Source organism: Passer domesticus, unplaced genomic scaffold (assembly GCF_036417665.1).
Source record: "Passer domesticus isolate bPasDom1 unplaced genomic scaffold, bPasDom1.hap1 HAP1_SCAFFOLD_103, whole genome shotgun sequence".
Classification (NCBI taxonomy): Eukaryota; Metazoa; Chordata; class Aves; order Passeriformes; family Passeridae; genus Passer; species Passer domesticus.
Window position 1 is genome coordinate 200,214 of NW_026989904.1, and position 22,258 is coordinate 222,471.

Genomic DNA, 22,258 nt, shown 5'->3' on the forward strand with positions numbered 1-22,258 from the left:
GTTGCCTGTGGGGGCACCTTGCATCTGGGAGATATCCTGAAGCATGCGGAATTTCAGCAGGCAGCCGGCCACTCCGGGCCACCGGGCCCTGGACACGAACGATGCCCTTTCCCCTGAGAAACAAAACTCACCAGGCCAGGTTCCTGATGTCAGTTTGCAGGAGGCACTTGGCACTCTCAAACCAGACACAGTTGCCTGTGGGGGCACCTTGCATCTGGGAGATATCCTGAAGCATGCGGAATTTCAGCAGGCAGCCGGCCACTCCGGGCCACCGGGCCCTGGACACGAACGATGGCCTTTCCCCTGAGAAACAAAACTCACCAGGCCAGGTTCCTGATGTCAGTTTGCCGGAGGCATTCGGCACTGTCAAACCAGACACAGTTGCCTGTGGGGGCACCTTGCATCTGGGAGATATCCTGAACCATGCGGAATTTCAGCAGGCAGCCGGCCACTCCGGGCCACCGGGCGCTGGACACGAACGATGCCCTTTCCCCTGAGAAACAAAACTCACCAGGCCAGGTTCCTGATGTCAGTTTGCAGGAGGCACTTGGCACTGTCAAACCAGACACAGTTGCCTGTGGGTGCTCCTTGCATCTGGGAGATATCCTGAAGCATGCGGAATTTCAGCAGGCAGCCGGCCACTCCGGGCCACCGGGCCCTGGACACGAACCATGCCCTTTCCCCTGAGAAACAAAACTCACCAGGCCAGGTTCCTGATGTCAGTTTGCAGGAGGCACTTCGCACTGTCAAACCAGACACAGTTGCCTGTGGGGGCACCTTGCATCTGGGAGATATCCTGAACCATGCGGAATTTCAGCAGGCAGCCGGCCGCTCCGGGCCATCGGGCCCTGGACACGAACGATGCCCTTTCCCCTGAGAAACAAAACTCACCAGGCCAGGTTCCTGATGTCAGTTTGCAGGAGGCACTTGGCACTGTCAAACCAGACACAGTTGCCTGTGGGGGCACCTTGCATCTGGGAGATATCCTGAACCATGCGGAATTTCAGCAGGCAGCCGGCCACTCCGGGCCACCGGGCCCTGGACACGAACGATGCCCTTTCCCCTGAGAAACAAAACTCACCAGGCCAGGTTCCTGATGTCAGTTTGCAGGAGGCACTTGGCACTCTCAAACCAGACACAGTTGCCTGTGGGGGCACCTTGCATCTGGGAGATATCCTGAAGCATGCGGAATTTCAGCAGGCAGCCGGCCACTCCGGGCCACCGGGCCCTGGACATGAACGATGCCCTTTCCCCTGAGAAACAAAACTCACCAGGCCAGGTTCCTGATGTCAGTTTGCAGGAGGCACTTGGCACTGTCAAACCAGACACAGTTGCCTGTGGGGGCACCTTGCATCTGGGAGATATCCTGAAGCATGCGGAATTTCAGCAGGCAGCCGGCCACTCCGGGCCACCGGGCCCTGGACACGAACGATGCCCTTTCCCCTGAGAAACAAAACTCACCAGGCCAGGTTCCTGATGTCAGTTTGCAGGAGGCACTTGGCACTGTCAAACCAGACACAGTTGCCTGTGGGGGCACCTTGCATCTGGGAGATATCCTGAAGCATGCGGAATTTCAGCAGGCAGCCGGCCACTCCGGGCCACCGGGCCCTGGACACGAACGATGCCCTTTCCCCTGAGAAACAAAACTCACCAGGCCAGGTTCCTGATGTCAGTTTGCAGGAGGGATTTGGCACTCTCAAACCAGACACAGTTGCCTGTGGGGGCACCTTGCATCTGGGAGATATCCTGAAGCATGCGGAATTTCAGCAGGCAGCCGGCCACTCCGGGCCACCGGGCCCTGGACACGAACGATGCCCTTTCCCCTGAGAAACAAAACTCATCAGGCCAGGTTCCTGATGTCAGTTTGCAGGAGGCACTTGGCACTCTCAAACCAGACACAGTTGCCTGTGGGGGCACCTTGCATCTGGGAGATATCCTGAAGCATGCGGAATTTCAGCAGGCAGCCGGCCACTCCGGGCCACCGGGCCCTGGACACGAACCATGCCCTTTCCCCTCAGAAACAAAACTCACCAGGCCAGGTTCCTGATGTCAGTTTGCAGGAGGCACTTGGCACTCTCAAACCAGACACAGTTGCCTGTGGGGGCACCTTGCATCTGGGAGATATCCTGAAGCATGCGGAATTTCAGCAGGCAGCCGGCCACTCCGGGCCACCGGGCCCTGGACACGAACCAAGGCCTTTCCCCTGAGAAACAAAACTCACCAGGCCAGGTTCCTGATGTCAGTTTGCAGGAGGCACTTGGCACTGTCAAACCAGACACAGTTGCCTGTGGGGGCACCTTGCATCTGGGAGATATCCTGAAGCATGCGGAATTTCAGCAGGCAGCCGGCCACTCCGGGCCACCGGGCCCTGGACACGAACGATGCCCTTTCCCCTGAGAAACAAAACTCACCAGGCCAGGTTCCTGATGTCAGTTTGCAGGAGGCACTTGGCACTGTCAAACCAGACACAGTTGCCTGTGGGGGCACCTTGCATCTGGGAGATATCCTGAAGCGTGCGGAATTTCAGCAGGCAGCCGGCCACTCCGGGCCACCGGGCCCTGGACACGAACGATGCCCTTTCCCCTGAGAAACAAAACTCACCAGGCCAGGTTCCTGATGTCAATTTGCAGGAGGCACTTGGCACTCTCACACCAGACACAGTTGCCTGTGGGGGCACCTTGCATCTGGGAGATATCCTGAAGCATGCAGAATTTCAGCAGGTAGCCGGCCACTCCGGGCCACCGGGCCCTGGACACGAACGATGCCCTTTCCCCTGAGAAACAAAACTCACCAGGCCAGGTTCCTGATGTCAATTTGCAGGAGGCACTTGGCACTGTCAAACCAGACACAGTTGCCCGTGGGGGCACCTTGCATCTGGGAGATATCCTGAAGCATGCGGAATTTCAGCAGGCAGCCGGCCACTCCGGGCCACCGGGCCCTGGACACGAACCATGCCCTTTCCCCTGAGAAACAAAACTCACCAGGCCAGGTTCCTGATGTCAGTTTGCAGGAGGCACTTGGCACTCTCAAACCAGACACAGTTGCCTGTGGGGGCACCTTGCATCTGGGAGATATCCTGAAGCATGCGGAATTTCAGCAGGCAGCCGGCCACTCTGGGCCACCGGGCCCTGGACACGAACCATGCCCTTTGCCCTGAGAAACAAAACTCACCAGGCCAGGTTCCTGATGTCAGTTTGCAGGAGGCACTTGGCACTGTCAAACCAGACACAGTTGCCTGTGGGGGCACCTTGCATCTGGGAGATATCCTGAACCATGCGGAATTTCAGCAGGCAGCCGGCCACTCCGGGCCACCGGGCCCTGGACACAAACCATGGCCTTTCCCCTGAGAAACAAAAGTCACCAGGCCAGGTTCATGGTGTCAGGTTATATGTGGGTTCTTTTGGGGTGTTCATTTGTATAGTGCAGGATTCCTGTCCTACAGAGGTGTCCGCATCTGGTGCTAGCTACAATGACTCCATTTGGCCTGGAACTTACTGTCTTTAGAGCATGACTTTTTTTCCTAATTCACTCTGTGACCTCAGGCCCTTTTTAAATGTATTCCACTGCAGTCTTAAAACTCTGCATTTTCAGGGAGTACCCCTTCTTATTCTCACCCTGGAAGTGTTCCAAAAACCCCTGATATAGCCCTTATAACCTCCTTAGAATACCCTAAAATTCCCAGAATGTGCTGAGAAGCCTTCTAGAATCCCTTACATATCCTTAGAAGTTGTGGAAAAACCTTGAGAAAAACCTGCTCAGCCTCCAAGGCCCAGCTGTTGCTCTCAAACCCTCTGATGTCTTCCCTACCTTTTTGCAGTGGGTCTTGTTGTCCTCTGAGGGGTCCGTCCTTGTCCTGCTGTGAGGGTTGTAGTCTTGTGCCAGCAGGAGGATTCCTGTCTGCTCCCGCTCTTAGGGTTGCTGGGTTGTGCTGCTGTTGGGGGAAAAGGCTGTTCTTTGGGGGGCTGGTTAGGGTGAGGCTAGGGCTGGGGTGAGAGGTGCTGCACCTGTGCCCTAACCCTACCTGGTACCCTGTGTCCTTTGCACCCCGAACCCTCAGTGGCAGCTCTCCACCTGTCAAGGCCCCCCCACCCACAATGTCTGTGTGTCACCCTAACCCCCCGACATTGTCCCTTAGCCCCCTAACCTCCACCGAGCACTCTCCACCCAGGTAGGGGTGGTTTTTAGGGTGACGTTAGGGCTGGTGTGAGGGCTGCTTCACCTCTCACGCTCAGGCACCCCCCACTTTGCCCCTCGAGGCACCCCCTGCCCCTCTGCCTCTTTGTGTCACCCCCGAGTTCCCCACTGCAGCCTCTCAGGGTCTCTGTGCCACCCTGGAGCCCCTCCTTTGCTCCTAAAGGCCCCTTCTCCCTCTCAGCTGCCCCCATGCTCTGTGCCACCCTCCAGCCCCCTCCCCTCAGCCCGCAGCCCCTGGTGACACCCCGCAGCCCACAGACGTTGTCCCTACCTGTTTTATTTGGGTGCTGACCTGCTGCCAGGGCCGCACTGTCCCCGCCTTCCAGCTCCCACGAGCTGCCGGATGCCTCGTGGAGTGAGGGGCAGGGCCGGGGACGGGAGAAGGGCGGGGAGAGAGCTGGGCATGCGCGGGAGCGGGAGGGGAAAAGAGCGGCGTGTTGCGGAGTGGGGGGAAAGAGGGAACGCGGCAGGGCGGGAGGGGAGAGGGTGAGAGACGGGACAGGGGCGGGAGGGGGAGAGGAGAAGAACGCGCTAGAGAAGGGGGGGAGAGGGGCAGGGAGAGAGACGGGGCAGGGCGGGAGGGGAGAGGGTGAGAGACGGGACAGGGGCGGGAGGGGGAGAGGAGAAGAACAGCGCTAGGGAAGGGGGGGAGAGGGGCAGGGAGAGGGACGGGGCAGGGCGGGAAATTCGCCGAGGAGTGCCGGGAGAAGAAGGGGACGCGGCAGAAGAAGGCTGAGGGGAGGAGAAGGCACCCCAAATCTCCCAGACAAACGTAGCAGCCAAATAGAACTGTAGTCAGCCTTAGAGTGCCAAAGTGAAACAAGGAACCCGGGCTGGTGAGTTTTGTTTCTCAGGGAAAAGCCCAGCATTGCTGTTCAGCTGCCTTTGGCCCTGAGTGGCCAACTGTCTGCTGAAGTGCCGCACAGCACAGGATTCCACCCAGACGTAAGATGCCCCCACCGCAAACACTGGCTGCTTTGACAGTGCCAAGTGCCTCCTGCAAACCTGGGCATTTATTTGCCATTGTATCAGTTTCAGTGGAAGCAACTGTCCCATTTTCTAATTTTAAACAGGTTCACTTGAAGGAAGCTCTGCCTTTTTCAGAATTTTGAAGGTTTAAATTTGCATTTCAGGGCAATTTTTTCCACTCTCTAGGACCAAGTATCTCAGAGAAGGGCCAGGCTGGTACCTGGGTAGCCCTAATGCTAGGAGACTATTATTTTTCTATTTTTTCTTTATGATATAGATAGCCCTAATTCAAGGCCCCAAAGAGAGTAAGATCATTCATATAATTAGTACTGTTCTCTACCTTAATTAGTCACACTTGAAGCTCCACTCAGTACTCACCAAGAAATAATTATGTAAGTTAACAACAAATTATACAATTTATCTAATCACGCAAGCTAAACACAAAGTTTTATTTCTTACCAGCATCTGCCCTTTTAGTCCAAACAGTTGTAGCAAAAAGAAAACACTGTTATTTCTCTGAAGAGTTTTCTCCTACAGCAAGCCCCTTACCCCTCTCAAATTCAAGTGAGTGGAGCCAAACAGCTGCAGCTGCTTTGAGGGCTTTTATACCTGGTGGGATTTGCCCCTCCCTCTTCCCAGGTGCTGTGGTAACGAGAGGCGGGGCCCATCAGGGGTATATTAACCCCAGCCTTTGCTAAGGTGCTTCATTCTCTCTCTGGGATCTGCTAAGGTAAGAGCTCTCTCAGCTTATATCAGCTTGTTTTCAGCAGGTGCTTTTGGGTATGTAAAGCAACAGGAGCTTTGAAGATACTGTGAGGAAAACAGCATGGAGCATAGAGAGTATTTAAGTTCATGATTTTTGGATTGTGGGTTTGGGAGTGGTAAGGTGCTTTTGTAATTTCTGCTTTTGTTCTTTGGGGTTTTTTTTTTTGGGTTTTTTTTTTTTTTTTTTTTTTTTTTTTTTTTTTTTTTTTTGAGGAATGCAACTTTCTGAAATTCCAGATTGTGTCAAGTGGAGTACATTTTTCAGCAGATTCATAATGTCACAAAAGGGATTTGCTCTGTGTCCAAGATGATATTTGAGATTGAGGCTTCAAATGAGTTAAGCATTGTGATTAGGAGAGGGAGGGTGAAAAGCTTTTAATGACTCTATTTAGGAGTTATTGTGGGTGGTTTTGAGGGCAGCAGGGTGAGAAACAGTGTCTACAGCACACAAGCTCATCCATTGCAGTCAGAGAAATGCTATGTAACTTTCTCTCTCTAACCCAGGTGCCACTCACAATAACACGCTTGGACTCAGTGTGAAGCCAGAGACTCAAGGACCTAGGCACACTCAGGAGAGGACAAGTAGCCGACTTGCTGGGAGTTGGCCCATATAACACAAAGCTCATATGTTGTTTTTGGTTTACTTTATTGCAGCTGACTGAGAGGTTAACAGGCAATTGTGGCAGAGGTGCTCTGAGGCATACTCATTTCAGGTCCAGCATGGACTCACATCACCGGTCATCCAAAAGATAAGTTGGGGGCCACCGCCTGGAGATGGGATGATAGGAGAGTAGTGGGTTGGAAATTCCTGGGACAGATTTAAAAATTAGCAGGGGGAAAAGCAATGCCCTCTCAAGACACCCAAAAGGAGAGGCTCTACCTTTGCTAACAGCTGTAGGGTGCGCAGTGCAGAACAGTTCCAGTCTGTGTTGTGTTGTCCGGTGTATACTGTGTTACCTAGTGTGTCTTTGGGGTCCCTCGGATCAGATATCTCTGCCTCTTTCCCCTCGAGGCCCTTACCACAAGCATCAGCCGTAGGTTCTTGAACGCTCGCACTTCTCTGCATGATGCCGATATCATTTGTTCTTTTACTGGCGGGCTCGGCCGTGTTTCCGAGTCACATCGCAGAAGCGTCGAGTAGGACATGTTCTGAGGCCTTGCTCCCAGCCATATCACCATCCATCTTTTCTAGCCATGGGCTGTAATGTCCTGGAGTTCATAAGATTGTATGTGTTTGCGTGTCTCATGTCTTTCACTGTAGCCCTTTGAGGAGTCGTTCAGAAAACTGGCATCATTCTTAGCATCTATGATGTCTTCTTGAATATGCGCATAGGTAGAGGATGCTGACCACAGGATTTACAGGCATCCATCTTTGCAGTTCTTGGAAGAAATAAATCTGTTAGCATCTTCTTCCTCCAGGGTTCTCTGAGCCTCAGCGGCTCACCATCGGTCTCACCTCAGTCATTTCATTTTGCATTCTCTCGGTCCTTGCAGTCATTCCTCTTGCCCTGAGATTTCTGTTCCTGTTGTGTCCCCATTGTTTGTCCTGTCCTGTGTCACGGGTGTCTGCACATATTTGTGTTGGAGCTGCTCTGCCCTGCTGCATAGTCTGGTGTGATAGGACAAATCCTGGGGGCTTGAAATTTGTAGTGTGGGGTGTAGTTGGTCTCTACCTGGTATTCCTAGGTTGACCCAAGATGTCTGGAGCTGTGAAGTTGTCCTGCAGCCCTCTGACTTTTGTCCTGACTTTCTTTCAGATGCAGATGGATAAAATCCATAGCAGAGCACCCCATCCCAGGTGAGTAGGTTCCCCTGAGCAGGTCAGTCCCTGTTTGTCTGTGCAGGGGGAGTGTAAATGGTGACTCTGTGTTACAGCATTTTTCTTTTTCTTTATTTTAGGAAGTAAAGGCATATAGCAACAGTCAAGTTCAAGTGGGCAAGGTGAGCAGTGGGCAGAAGCAGCTGTTATTGCTGGGGTCTCAAGTTCCGGTGCAACTCTGTCTCTGTTCTTGTTTGTGTGCCTTAGGCAATCTGCTCAGGTTATGCCAAGCCCCTGTCATCAACCGGCCGATGGACCAGGTTTGCTGCTCTTGTGAGCCCTGTGGAGGTATTGCAGGACCCTGTGATGAAGCCTTGAAATTTTCTATTTAAATGTGGAGGATTTTGTGAACAGCTGGCTAGCTAACAAAGGTCACACTGACATAATACCGTTAGTTAGGGATGAAGGAGACGAGGATAGGAGTCAGCAGTCAGTGTCCAAACCTGGCAAGGGCACTGTGCCCTTGGTGCAACATCAGGATGTGGGAGAGGATCGTTAGTTAGAAACATGAAGAAAATATGTAAACAGCTGCAGCATAGTAGCCTCAAGAATGATAAGGTAGGCGTAGTTAGCTGATAAGTAACTAACCAATAATGAGCTCGCTTTTTGCAATATGTATTAGCCTCATTAACACCAATATAAATGTATGTGCCTATCAATAAAGTTTTGAGATTTGCTGATCACTCATATTGAGTGCTGCATTTCTTCCGCCGATTACCACAAATGGTGACCCCGGACGTTAAATCGGTAACGGCAACCACGGTGGATCGGTGAAGGAGTTCGGGTCCTACAGCAGCAAGGACGGCGAATAAGCACTGCTGAAAAAGCGAAAAGTGCCGCGCCCTGGGTGACCTTATAGAAGAGCCCGGCCGATACGTGCTGCCGAGACCTTGAAGGGCTGCAAAAACGTCGACGTTCTCAAAAATGGAAATGGAAATGGAAATGGAAAGGCAAGCAGCATATTATTTACTTACTTGCTTTTTAAAAAAGCGTCAGGTTAAGGACATAGACTTGCATAAAGAGCTCCCACAGTTGTTAGCTTGCGGGTATGCACAAGGAGTTTCTCAAAATCCTTATACAGTACATGAATTAACAGAGTGGTGTAAGTTCGGGACCAGGAAAGCGACAGGGGCCGCGGGAGAGCCCGGGGCAGACGCGGCGGCGAGAACGCGTGTGGCAGTGGTGGCATGCTCGGTGCTGGCGGCGGGCACGCGCACCGCGGGTCCAGTGACACGCACGGTGACAAAAACTCGCACGGCAGCTGTCCGTGGGGAAAGCGCACAGATCGCGAGGGAAGTGCCAGCCGGGGCCAAGCCAGACAAGGCGAGACGCGGGAGCCGAATACACGGCAGCGACAAGTGCAGTGCCAGTGATAGCGGCGGCGGACGCGCACCAGTAACGCGAAACCCGAAAGCTGGAGCTGGGAGGGCTTTTTCACTTTTTGCAAGCGCACAAAAGCACCAGCGGTGTGGGACGTGCTCCCGCTGGCTGTGGGTGTTGGCGCAGAGCCAGGGAGAACCAGCCCGAGCAGAGATCCAGGCAGAGCAGAGCCCAAAGGAGATCGGGGCTGCGCAGGTCCGGGCGAGAGCGTTCCTTTCCGCACCCCCGGGATAGCGCAGACTGAGGCTCTGCCGGAGCAGGCGGAGATGGGCGCGGGCAGACATTCCTCAAAACACCGCCCTGTCACAGCTGCCTAGCAACCACAGCAGCCAGCCCATCGCAACAATTCAAACAAGTGTCTGAGAAAAAACAGGTCAGGAATTTTCTTCAAGATCAGGATGAAAAACTTCTGAAAATTCACACAGTGCATCATACAGCAGATGTTATACGGGGCATTTTACCCAACTGTTCCACAGGCTTTACAGTTTGTTTACCAGTTTTTTGGGTTTTTTTTGTAAATGTGTTTGCTTTTTTAAAACTGTTAGAGTATTTGGGTTTGATTGCTTAAAGTTTCATGACTTCATTGCCTTTCCCTTACCTGAGGCAGGAACAACCTTTTAAGGGAACAGAATCTAAATAAACTTCCTAGTTTCTGTTTGGACTACATGTGAGAAGATTTAAACTGTAATATTTCTGTATACTATGGTCTTTATGGTCTTTGCTCTCTTCTATTCATTAAGAGATGGCATTAGATAAATGGATGTAAATGTGCTAATTGTTTTTGTACTGTCCTTATTTTAAGTGAAATTATTTGTGTTTGAAATTATCTGTCATCTTTCTCAGTTTTGTTTTAAAATATCTATGCAAACTGTCCAGCCTTACCAGCCTGTTATCCTTCAGTTAATGATTGTTGTCAATCAGTAAGAAATCTCAGTATAACAAAATGCCAGCTTAATTCATTAAAAAAAAAAAAAAAAGAAAAAAAAAAAAAAAAAAAAAAAAAAAGGGAACTGCTTCTATTGTAAAAAATTATTCCCAGGGAAACAAAATGTCGTGTAAAGATGAAAGTATTAGTAAAGATTTAATTACCCAAGGTGTCTTGGAAGACAAAGCATTTGGGAAAGGTCAATCAGACCCTGTTGTGGGGTCATCAGTCAATTCCCCAATGATTCAAAGTTTTAAGAATTATTTATATTAAGTTTATAACCTTTGTTATTTTCAGTTTTTGTAAGTAATGCTGATAGATAGTGATTGTTGTTAATACTAGATGAATACTTTGGGAAGGTTGTCTTAACCCCTTCAAGAACTTCTTGTTAGGGAGTTTTCAGATTTTTGAGATTTGTGATGAGAGTTGTTGTTGGTGTGTTGTTGTGGTGTTTGCAGCCGGCTTTCATGTGTTTTTCTATTTTTTTTGTGTGATCACCTGCAAGACACGTGTCTCTTCAGGATCCTGTCTTTTATTTCCTAACTATTTAGATGTTTTTGAGGGTTTTTATCCAAATTGCCAGTTTTGTAGTTCTTTTAATTATTATTACAAGAATACTCCAGCAGAGAATTCAAGAAGTTTGCTGTGTTTGGAAAATCTCTGTCTTGACAGAAACTTCAGAAGGATTCAATTGTTTGATAATTTAATTGGTTTGTAACCCTAAAGTTTTTTGTTTATAAGGATTGTTTTTAAAAGTCCTGTTTAAAAAGTATGTTAAGTGACACTCACCAATTAGAGTTCGGGCTCTGGCCAAGCTCTAACTCTATTTGGATGGAGTGACTGACAATCAACCCAGATGTTTTTTGCATCAAATAGTATTCAAGTCCTTTTGACTTGGCAATTTGACCATCTATGACGGCTGAGCCATTTTCAGAGGTGATTTGGAGAAACATGAATCCGGACATGATTTCTCCAATTCTCTGTCATTTTAAGGTTTATCAGCTGTCGCAGACTCTGGGATAAGAGTTCAGTGTTGTAGTGTTTGGTAATTTTCTGATTTTGTATGTGTTGTTGATTGTGTGTATTATCTGAATTTATTCCTAATTACTCTTATCTTAACATTTCTCTATGTAACATTGCAAAATGAAACCAGGACCCATTCTTCACCTCTAGGATTTTGAGAAAATTCTTCATTCCTGCGGGGACGTGGGATTTGTTTGTGTTTTAACAGGTGCAAAATCCAGATGGATTTCAATGAAGAATGTGAAACTTTATCAAGAGCAAGAGAAACGTTGACCATTCAACAAGCAAAGAAGACAGACACTGGACTGTGTGATGCAGGGCAGTGTCCGGAGACGAGACCTTAACCTCCCTATACAGCTGACAGTTTGGTGTGGAACTAAATACTTACTAGGTGCACTTACTCAGCAAAACAGAAAAACGGGGGAGGTGTGGGCCTTGGAATGGATATCTCCTCCACTTCAACAGCATAAAACCCTTCTTCAAAAGATTGAAATTTTGGCTGAGTTGCTCAAAAAGGGTCGTGAACGAACACTACAGATCATGGGAAAGGAGCCTGATCAGATACGGGTACCAATGAAGAAAGACACATTGACCTGGTACCTGATAAACAGTATGGAATTACAAGAGGCACTGTTGGGAGCTGGAAGTGTGATTGCCACTGATGATATCCCCAATATACCGTTGAATTGGATAGGGCAATGGGGTTGGATTCAATGCCCAAAAAGGTCACAGAAACCCCTGTCGGATGCTGTAACAGCCTACACGGATGCAGGAAGAAAATCCAGAATTGCTGCAGTGACCTGGCAGGAAAAGGGACAATGGCACCATCAGATTCTCCAGGCCTCCGAGTTGGATACTTTACAAACATGGAGTTATTGGCTGTTGTTTGGGCCATGATGCATTTTTCTGGGCCTCTCAATATAGTGACAGATTCTTTATATGTCGCTGGAGTATGCGAGCGAATAGAAGATGCCTCTATAAAAGAAGTTCAGAACAGGAGGTTACATGAGCTGTTTATACAGTTACAGAGGGCAATTAAGCTGAGAAAGTATCCTTTCTCTGTCATTCATATCAGAAGTCATAAGTGGGATATTGGTCTGGGAGAGGGTAATGCACGAGCAGATAAGCTAGTCTCAATCACACATGTGACTCCAATTCCCAGGCAGACTTTGGCCAGAGAGGCACACTCCATGTTTCACCAAAATGCAAAAGGCCTCCATAGAAAATTTCAGATATCTCTGGAAGAGGCACGGGCAATAGTCAAAGCCTGTCCCATATGTAGTCATCATAACGGGGGCTGTGGGTTAGGTCTAGGAGTTAACCCCAGAGGGCTGAATACAAACGAGACCTGGCAAATGAATGTCACACATGTTGCTGAGTTTGGAAGGATAAAGTATGTGCATGTTACTATAGACACCTACAGTCATTTTATATGGGCCACAGCACAAACTGGTGAGAAAGCAGGGCACGTGGAGAGGCATCTCAGTAGCTGCTTTGCTGTAATGGGAGTGCCACGACATATTAAGACAGACAATGGACCTGCCTACAGCAGCAAAAGAATAAAACAGTTCATGCAAATGTGGGGGATTGAACACGTGACAGGCATCCCTAATTCCCCGACAGGACAAGCGATTGTAGAGAGAGCTAATGGTACTTTGAAAAAATATCTAGGTAAATACAAAGATATTAGAGAGCCGCAAGAGAGGTTGCTAAAGTGTCTATTTGTCTTAAATCACCTGTGTGTTTTTGGGGAAAGCAAAGTTCCTGCTGTAATTCGTCATTATGTAACAGAGAAAGATAGTGTGAAGCAGAACGTATGGGTAAAATATAGAGATCCCAAGACAGGACAATGGCAAGGTCCTGCTAAGGTATTATACTGGGGCCGCGGGTATCTTTGTGTTTCTACCCCTACAGGATCCTTGTGGGTACCTGCTAAATGGACCCGAGCAGCTGTGTTAGATGGAACCAGACCCCAGACAACTGAGCGAAGAGGACGGTCGGCGAGTGGAGGCAAAGCTGCTGATCACCATTTGACTGATAGTTCTCAAGCTGAAAGGACAGTGTAGCTTTGCCATTGACCGAGTGATTGATCGGTGTCAATCTCTGGACTGTATACTAAGCCTGATTCCGGCGCTTCATACGTTTTATTATAGAGGGCCTAAGAGATTAGCTTGTATTAAGTGTCAAAATACTCAGTGTGCTGCATGGATATTGTTCTTTTGCGGGGGGTGTCAGCAGCAGGTGCCCATGCCATTTTAAACAAGCTAGGATGCTGGCTTGCTAAACAAACTAATGCCACTTCTTTAGCACTTTCTAGCCTTTTGCTTGATGTTGATTCTATTCGCCATGCAACGCTTCAGAATAGAGCTGCAATTGATTTCCTTTTACTGGCACAAGACCATGGTTGTGAAGAATTTGAGGGCATGCATTGCATGAACCTCTCTGATCATTCCCAGTCCATTCACTCCCAGCTCTCTGAGCTGCGAAGGTTAGCTGGAAATCTACAAGTAGAATCGGGCTCTGGCATTGATGAATGGCTCAAATCATTAGGCTTGGGATCATGGTTGCGCTCTATTGTTAGAGTCATCATTACAGTAGGCATTATAGCTTTGTTACTAGTGTTAGTTTTGCCTTGTTTTTGCATGTGCTTACAGAACATGGTTCAAAGAATGATATTTGCTGCATCTAATCAGACTATGCTTGTGCAACAGAAAAACAGGGGAAGTGTGGAGGATTTTGTGAACAGCTGGCTAGCTAACAAAGGTCACACTGACATAATACCGTTAGTTAGGGATGAAGGAGACGAGGATAGGAGTCAGCAGTCAGTGTCCAAACCTGGCAAGGGCACTGTGCCCTTGGTGCAACATCAGGATGTGGGAGAGGATCGTTAGTTAGAAACATGAAGAAAATATGTAAACAGCTGCAGCATAGTAGCCTCAAGAATGATAAGGTAGGCGTAGTTAGCTGATAAGTAACTAACCAATAATGAGCTCGCTTTTTGCAATATGTATTAGCCTCATTAACACCAATATAAATGTATGTGCCTATCAATAAAGTTTTGAGATTTGCTGATCACTCATATTGAGTGCTGCATTTCTTCCGCCGATTACCACATTTAAAGGTTGCTTCTGAGTAGCCCTCAGGAATGACCAAGGAGTTGTGGTGAGTCGGGGAGGTATCGAGGAGGAGCCGGGGTCCGCTCAGTTCTCAGCTGTGCTACATCACCTCGTCTCCTCTGAGACGACAGCGTCAGTCTCGGAGTTCGGCTGAAGCGTGCGGCCCGAGGACCCAGTCACTCATAGGAGGCGGTGAGTAGCAGACTTGTTGGGTTTTGGTCGATGTGCTGCTAAGATGATGCACTGATGTCTGGTTTTCTTTATCCTGACATACTAGGAGACGACAGCCCGGTGACAGCAGGAACCTCCCAGACAGCCTGGTGGCCTTCCTTTGCACCTGATGTGGATTCTCCTTCCTGGACATGCAAGAGATAAGTTGAGGGCTATGACTCACAGAGGGGATGGAAGGGGGCTGCTGCATCAGGACTCCCTGGGAGGGATTTTTGAGTCAGGCTTGGAGATGAGGCTATCCAGGAAAAGTCATCTTACGGCCACACAAAAGCAAAGTGTCACTTTTGATCCCAGTGCTGTGGTCAGGAGGGCAGAGCAGTCCCGGTGTGTATTGTCACTTGTCTATTGTGCATTATGTGTTGTTTGTATGTCTCATGTCTTTTTTCTTAGCCCTTTGAGTGGCCTGTCAGAAAGCCTGGCATCATTCTTGGCATCTGTGATCTCTGCATTTCTTGGCCTGGCACCAATGCCATAGGACTTTTGTCTCAGGCTCTCTGATAGGCATGAGAAGCGCATCTCTCTTTAGAAGCTTCTGGTCAGATGTCTTTGAAGGTCTTGTTCTGAGCTGAAGGGACAGCTGCAGCCTGCAAGGATCCATTATTGCGGATTCAGACTTGTAAGAAAGCAAGGATAGGTAGAGGATTCTGACAGTAGGATTCTTGGGCATCCATCTTTGCAGTTCTTGCAATAAATCATTCAGTTAGCATCTTCTTACTCCAGGGCTCTCTGAGTATCGTCAGCGCACCATCGGTCTCACCTCAGTCCTCTCATTTTGCAATCTCTCGGTCCTTGCAGTCCTTCTTGCCAAGAGATTTCTGTCCCTGTTGTGTCCCCTTTGTTTGTCACGTCCTGTCCTGTGTCACGGGTGTCTGCACATATTTGTGCCGGAGCTGCTCTGCCCTGCTGCATAGTCTGGTGTGATAGGACAAATCCTGGGGGCTTGAAATTTGTAGTGTGGGGTGTAGTTGGACTCTAGATGGTATTCCTAGGTTGACCCAAGGTGTCTGGAGCTGTGAAGTTATCCTGCAGCCCTTTGACATTTGTCCTGACGTTCTTTCAGATGCAGGTGGATAAAATCCATGGCAGAGCACCCCATCCCAGGTGAGTAGGTTCCCCTGAGCAGGTCAGTCCCTGTTTGTCTGTGCAGGGGGAGTGTAAATGGTGACTCTGTGTTACTGCATTGTTCTTTATTTTTAGGAAGTAAAGCCATCTAGCAGCAGCCAAGGCGAAGTGGTCAAGGTGAGCAGTGACTAGTGGACAGAAGCAGTTGTTATTGCTGAGATCTCAATCTCTGGTGCAACTCTAAGCATGCTTATTCTCGTTTGTGGGCTTTAGGCAATCCATTTGGAGTATGCATAACTCCCCGTCTCACACTGGCCGATGGACTGTGATCGCTGCTCTCATGAGCCCTGTGGAGGTATTACAGGAGTTGATGATGAAGCCTCTGCCTTTTCTATTTAAGAGTGTGACCCGGGTAGCCTTTGGCAACGGCTGAGGAGTTGCAGTGAGTCGGGGAATAGGGAGGAGGAGCGGGGGTCCACTCTGGTTTCAGCAATGCCACATCACCTTTTCTCCCCTCAACCGAGGCGAACCCTGTGACGACGGCGTCAGCCTCTGAGCGCAGCCGAAGCATGCGGCATTGATAAGAGACCCAGGCATTGCTAGGAGAACGGTGAGTAACAGAATTGTCGGGTTTTGGCCGATGCGCTGCCAAGATCTGGCATTGATGCTCTGTTTTCTTGAATGCAGCTGACTAAGAGGCAACGGCCTGGTGACATCAGGAACTTCCCAGACGGCGAGGTGGCCTTCTTTGGCACCTGACCCGGACCAGCATCCGCAGATAAGTTGAGGCCTATGACCCAGAGAGGGGATGATAGTGGGGTGCTGGGTTGGAACTCTCGGGGAGGGGGTTTTGAGGCTGCTTTGGAGATGGGGATGTCCAAGAAGCGGCCCCTTAGGCCACACAAAAGCCAAGTGTCACTTTTGATCGCAGGGCAGAGCAATCCCGGAGTGTATCGTGTCACTTGTCTGTCGTGCATTCTGTGTGTTTGGCTGTCTCATGTCTTTTACCTTAGCCCTTTGAGTGGCCTATCAGAAACCCTGGCATCATCCTTAGCATCTGTGATCTCTGCATTTCTTGGCCTGGCACCAGTAGGACTTTTGACTCGGGAGCTCAAACAGGCATTGGAATTGCATTTCTCTTTAGGAGCATCCAGTCTGATGTCTTTGCAGGTCTTGTTCTGAGCTGTACCTACTGCTGTGCCTTGCAAGGATCCATTATGGCAGATTAGGACTTGTAAGAATGCATGGATAGGTAGAGGATTCTGACAGTAGGATTCACAGGCATCCGTCTTTGCAGTTCTTGCAATAAATCATTCAGTTAGCATCTTCTTCCTCCAGGGCTCTCTGAGCATCGTCAGCTCACCATTGGTCTCACCTCAGTCATTTCATTTTGCATTCTCTTGGTCCTTGCAGTCATTCTTCTTGCCAAGTGATTTCTGTTCCTGTTGTGTCCCCTTTGTTTGTCACGTCCTGTCCTGTGTCACGGGTGTCTGCACATATTTGTGCCGGAGCTGCTCTGCCCTGCTGCATAGTCTGGTGTGATAGGACAAATCCTGGGGGCTTGAAATTTGTAGTGTGGGGTGTAGTTGGACTCTAGATGGTATTCCTAGGTTGACCCAAGATGTCTGGAGCTGTGAAGTTGTCCTGCAGCCCTCTGACTTTTGTCCTGACTTTCTTTCAGATGCAGATGGATAAAATCCATGGCGGAGCACCCCATCCCAGGTGAGTGGGTTCCCCTGAGCAGGTCAGTCCCAGCAGTTTGTCTCTGCAGGGGGAGTGTAAATGGTGACTCTGTTACAGCATTTTTCTTTTTCTTTATTTTCGGAAGTAAAGGCATATAGCAACAGTCAAGTTCAAGTGGGCAAGGTGAGCAGTGGGCAGAAGCAGTTGTTATTGCAGGGGTCTCAATTTCTGGTGCAACTCTAAGCCTCTGTTCTTGTTTGTGTGCTTTAGGCCATCTACTCAGGTTCTGCTAAGCCCCTGTCACCAACCAGCTGATGGACCAAGTTTGCTGCTCTTGTGAGCCCTGTGGAGGTATTGCAGGACCCTGTGATGAAGCCTTGAAATTTTCTATTTAAAGGTTGCTTCGGGATAGCCCTCAGGCATGGCTGAGGAGTCACGGTGAGTCCGGGAGGTATTGAGGGGGAGGGAGGGTCCGCTCAGTTCTCAGCAGTGCCGCGTCACCTCGTCTCCCCTTTACCCAGGCGTAGCCCGAGACGTCGGCGTTGGCCTGAGAGCACTTCCGAAGCGTGCGGCCCGAGGAGCCGGTCACTCTTAGGAGGCGGTGAGTAGCAGAACTGTCGGGTTTTGGTCGATGTGCTGCTAAGATGCCGCACTGATGTCTGGTTTTCTTTCTGTTGACAGACTAGGAGACAGCAGCCTGGTGACAGCAGGAACCTCCCGGACAGCCTGGTGGCCTTCCTTTGCACCCGATGTGGATTCTCATTACCAGACATGCAAGAGATAAGTCGAGGGCTGTGAGTCACAGAGGGCATGCAGATGGAAGGGGGCTGCTGTGTCAGGACTCACCGGGAGGGATTTTTGAGTCAGCTTTGGAGCTGAGGATATCCAGAAAATGATGTCTTAAGACCACACAAAAGCCAAGTGTCACTTTTGATCCCAGCGCTGACGTGCGCAGGGCAGAGCAGTTCTGGTGTGTATCGTGTCACTTGTGAGTCGTGCCTTATGTGTTGTTTGCATGTCTCATGTTGCACATCTTTTACCTTAACCCTTTGAGTGGCCTATCAGAAACCCTGGCATCATTCTTAGCATCTGTGACCCTGCATTCTTTGGTATGGCACCAGTGCCATAGGACTTTTGACTCAGGAGCTCAGACAGACATCGGAATTGCATTTCTCATTAGGAGCATCCAGTCTGATGTCATTGAAGGTCTTGTTCCGAGCCATACAGACAGCTGTGCCTCACAAGAATCCATTATTGCAGATTAGGAGTTGTAAGAACGTGAGGATAGGTAGAGGATTCTGACCGCAGGATTCACAGGCATCCATCTTGGCAGTTCTTTGAAGAAATCATTCAGTTAGCATCTTCTTCCTCCAGGGTTCTCCGAGCCTCATCAGCTCGCCATCGGTCTCACCTCAGTCATTTCATTTTGCATTCTGTCAGTCCTTGCAGTCATTCTTCTTGCCAAGTGATTTCTGTTCCTGTTGTGTCCCCTTTGTTTGTCACGTCCTGTCCTGTGTCACGGGTGTCTGCACATATTTGTGCCGGAGCTGCTCTGCCCTGCTGCATAGTCTGGTGTGATAGGACAAATCCTGGGGGCTTGAAATTTGTAGTGTGGGGTGTAGTTGGACTCTAGATGGTATTCCTAGGTTGACCCAAGGTGTCTGGAGCTGTGAAGTTATCCTGCAGCCCTTTGACATTTGTCCTGACGTTCTTTCAGATGCAGGTGGATAAAATCCATGGCAGAGCACCCCATCCCAGGTGAGTAGGTTCCCCTGAGCAGGTCAGTCCCTGTTTGTCTGTGCAGGGGGAGTGTAAATGGTGACTCTGTGTTACTGCATTGTTCTTTATTTTTAGGAAGTAAAGCCATCTAGCAGCAGCCAAGGCGAAGTGGTCAAGGTGAGCAGTGACTAGTGGACAGAAGCAGTTGTTATTGCTGAGATCTCAATCTCTGGTGCAACTCTAAGCATGCTTATTCTCGTTTGTGGGCTTTAGGCAATCCATTTGGAGTATGCATAACTCCCCGTCTCACACTGGCCGATGGACTGTGATCGCTGCTCTCATGAGCCCTGTGGAGGTATTACAGGAGTTGATGATGAAGCCTCTGCCTTTTCTATTTAAGAGTGTGACCCGGGTAGCCTTTGGCAACGGCTGAGGAGTTGCAGTGAGTCGGGGAATAGGGAGGAGGAGCGGGGGTCCACTCTGGTTTCAGCAATGCCACATCACCTTTTCTCCCCTCAACCGAGGCGAACCCTGTGACGACGGCGTCAGCCTCTGAGCGCAGCCGAAGCATGCGGCATTGATAAGAGACCCAGGCATTGCTAGGAGAACGGTGAGTAACAGAATTGTCGGGTTTTGGCCGATGCGCTGCCAAGATCTGGCATTGATGCTCTGTTTTCTTGAATGCAGCTGACTAAGAGGCAACGGCCTGGTGACATCAGGAACTTCCCAGACGGCGAGGTGGCCTTCTTTGGCACCTGACCCGGACCAGCATCCGCAGATAAGTTGAGGCCTATGACCCAGAGAGGGGATGATAGTGGGGTGCTGGGTTGGAACTCTCGGGGAGGGGGTTTTGAGGCTGCTTTGGAGATGGGGATGTCCAAGAAGCGGCCCCTTAGGCCACACAAAAGCCAAGTGTCACTTTTGATCGCAGGGCAGAGCAATCCCGGAGTGTATCGTGTCACTTGTCTGTCGTGCATTCTGTGTGTTTGGCTGTCTCATGTCTTTTACCTTAGCCCTTTGAGTGGCCTATCAGAAACCCTGGCATCATCCTTAGCATCTGTGATCTCTGCATTTCTTGGCCTGGCACCAGTAGGACTTTTGACTCGGGAGCTCAAACAGGCATTGGAATTGCATTTCTCTTTAGGAGCATCCAGTCTGATGTCTTTGCAGGTCTTGTTCTGAGCTGTACCTACTGCTGTGCCTTGCAAGGATCCATTATGGCAGATTAGGACTTGTAAGAATGCATGGATAGGTAGAGGATTCTGACAGTAGGATTCACAGGCATCCGTCTTTGCAGTTCTTGCAATAAATCATTCAGTTAGCATCTTCTTCCTCCAGGGCTCTCTGAGCATCGTCAGCTCACCATTGGTCTCACCTCAGTCATTTCATTTTGCATTCTCTTGGTCCTTGCAGTCATTCTTCTTGCCAAGTGATTTCTGTTCCTGTTGTGTCCCCTTTGTTTGTCACGTCCTGTCCTGTGTCATGGGTGTCTGCACATATTTGTGCCGGAGCTGCTCTGCCCTGCTGCATAGTCTGGTGTGATAGGACAAATCCTGGGGGCTTGAAATTTGTAGTGTGGGGTGTAGTTGGACTCTAGATGGTATTCCTAGGTTGACCCAAGATGTCTGGAGCTGTGAAGTTGTCCTGCAGCCCTCTGACTTTTGTCCTGACTTTCTTTCAGATGCAGATGGATAAAATCCATGGCGGAGCACCCCATCCCAGGTGAGTGGGTTCCCCTGAGCAGGTCAGTCCCAGCAGTTTGTCTCTGCAGGGGGAGTGTAAATGGTGACTCTGTTACAGCATTTTTCTTTTTCTTTATTTTCGGAAGTAAAGGCATATAGCAACAGTCAAGTTCAAGTGGGCAAGGTGAGCAGTGGGCAGAAGCAGTTGTTATTGCAGGGGTCTCAATTTCTGGTGCAACTCTAAGCCTCTGTTCTTGTTTGTGTGCTTTAGGCCATCTACTCAGGTTCTGCTAAGCCCCTGTCACCAACCAGCTGATGGACCAAGTTTGCTGCTCTTGTGAGCCCTGTGGAGGTATTGCAGGACCCTGTGATGAAGCCTTGAAATTTTCTATTTAAAGGTTGCTTCGGGATAGCCCTCAGGCATGGCTGAGGAGTCACGGTGAGTCCGGGAGGTATTGAGGGGGAGGGAGGGTCCGCTCAGTTCTCAGCAGTGCCGCGTCACCTCGTCTCCCCTTTACCCAGGCGTAGCCCGAGACGTCGGCGTTGGCCTGAGAGCACTTCCGAAGCGTGCGGCCCGAGGAGCCGGTCACTCTTAGGAGGCGGTGAGTAGCAGAACTGTCGGGTTTTGGTCGATGTGCTGCTAAGATGCCGCACTGATGTCTGGTTTTCTTTCTGTTGACAGACTAGGAGACAGCAGCCTGGTGACAGCAGGAACCTCCCGGACAGCCTGGTGGCCTTCCTTTGCACCCGATGTGGATTCTCATTACCAGACATGCAAGAGATAAGTCGAGGGCTGTGAGTCACAGAGGGCATGCAGATGGAAGGGGGCTGCTGTGTCAGGACTCACCGGGAGGGATTTTTGAGTCAGCTTTGGAGCTGAGGATATCCAGAAAATGATGTCTTAAGACCACACAAAAGCCAAGTGTCACTTTTGATCCCAGCGCTGACGTGCGCAGGGCAGAGCAGTTCTGGTGTGTATCGTGTCACTTGTGAGTCGTGCCTTATGTGTTGTTTGCATGTCTCATGTTGCACATCTTTTACCTTAACCCTTTGAGTGGCCTATCAGAAACCCTGGCATCATTCTTAGCATCTGTGACCCTGCATTCTTTGGTATGGCACCAGTGCCATAGGACTTTTGACTCAGGAGCTCAGACAGACATCGGAATTGCATTTCTCATTAGGAGCATCCAGTCTGATGTCATTGAAGGTCTTGTTCCGAGCCATACAGACAGCTGTGCCTCACAAGAATCCATTATTGCAGATTAGGAGTTGTAAGAACGTGAGGATAGGTAGAGGATTCTGACCGCAGGATTCACAGGCATCCATCTTGGCAGTTCTTTGAAGAAATCATTCAGTTAGCATCTTCTTCCTCCAGGGTTCTCCGAGCCTCATCAGCTCGCCATCGGTCTCACCTCAGTCATTTCATTTTGCATTCTGTCAGTCCTTGCAGTCATTCTTCTTGCCAAGTGATTTCTGTTCCTGTTGTGTCCCCTTTGTTTGTCACGTCCTGTCCTGTGTCACGGGTGTCTGCACATATTTGTGCCGGAGCTGCTCTGCCCTGCTGCATAGTCTGGTGTGATAGGACAAATCGTGGGGGCTTGAAATTTGTAGTGTGGGGTGTAGTTGGATTCCAGATGAGATTTGTAGATGGGCACAAGATGGTTGGAAATACCTCAGAGGAAATGCCATC

General features: G+C 49.7%; 2 long non-coding RNA genes across 2 annotated transcripts; both read left to right on the forward strand.

Annotated features, from left to right (window-relative positions):
• Positions 1-4,893: 4,893 nt before the first annotated feature.
• LOC135291693 (uncharacterized) lies at positions 4,894-7,133 on the forward strand. The gene is made up of 2 exons (XR_010354445.1): positions 4,894-5,030; positions 5,931-7,133. It is a non-coding gene; the product is annotated as an uncharacterized LOC135291693 (long non-coding RNA).
• A 949-nt stretch (positions 7,134-8,082) lies between these two features.
• On the forward strand, positions 8,083-14,154 carry LOC135291694 (uncharacterized). Its single transcript, XR_010354446.1, has 2 exons — positions 8,083-8,697; positions 11,284-14,154. It is a non-coding gene; the product is annotated as an uncharacterized LOC135291694 (long non-coding RNA).
• The last annotated feature ends 8,104 nt before the right edge of the window (positions 14,155-22,258 follow it).